The following is a 1,114-nucleotide window of genomic DNA, read 5'->3' on the forward strand; positions in this document are numbered from 1 at the left end:
CTGTGGGCTGTTTTGGAACGGGAAGTGAAGCATACGGACACAAATCCGTCATCTATTCCAACACTGTGGAAAGCATTACAGACACCATGGTGGCAGATCTCTGCGGATGTCTTTAGACATCTAGTGGCTGTTATCTGTGCGAACAGTGGCCCAACACGGTATTAGGTAGGTGGTCATAATTCAGTGATCACTCAGTATATTATGCAAAGAAGCATAGAATTCAATAGATCCTTGCAAGATCGGAATGGTAGAATAATCGGCAATCCAGCCGCAATATCTCTGACCTTATTCCAAGATTTCATTATAGGCTGGCTGAAGGTAGATGTTATGTAGTCTAGTCTCTTTGTTCTTCCCTAAGATTTTATAGTTATGCCCTCTTGTTCTTATCTGGCTCATCATTGAGAACATTCCTCTCTCGTTCATTTTGCTAATCCCACTCAGGGACTTACTCAATTCAGTGAAATCTGCTCCCCCCCCCCCTCGCAAACAAGGTGTCCAGTTGCTAAGCTTTGTGACTGAAAGTTTAGCAAAATTCGAGAAGAACTTTGTCATTGAATAGAGACCTTCTGGTGATGGGAATAATAAGAATTTAAAATATATATATATATGTATTTATTTATTATTTTTTGGCAGATACTGAATCACTTTACTTCCTAGTATCATTATATCATATCATTTTAATACTAATACTAACGTTCCTAGAAATGTTAGACTTAACTTTCGTGTTTTACAATTAAGCAGGTTACCTACTTGTTTCACTGTACCATTTTGCCTCTAATCATACAGGAGGAGTAGTGACCTAAATCTCATTTTCCCTATAACTCCTCCCTCGTATCCTATCTGGCATGCAGACACAAATTTTAACTTACAACTTTTAACTTTGAGAGAAAGTGGCAGCATGTTCAGTAAACTTACCTTTCTTGTGTTGTGGTTCACCTATGTATTCGCAGCTAAATATACGGAAGCTAAGCCAGATAGAAATAATTGGTTCTCTCTAGAAACCCCCGTTGTGGATACGTATGCATTCTGGTTAAGAACCGAAGAGAGATTTAAATATGGGTTGGATATACTTATAAAATATTTACAGCCTACATTTAAACAATTAGAAACGAAA

Source organism: Mastigoproctus giganteus, chromosome 2 (genome assembly GCF_048544385.1).
Source record: "Mastigoproctus giganteus isolate SK-2022 chromosome 2, ASM4854438v1, whole genome shotgun sequence".
Classification (NCBI taxonomy): Eukaryota; Metazoa; Arthropoda; class Arachnida; order Uropygi; family Thelyphonidae; genus Mastigoproctus; species Mastigoproctus giganteus.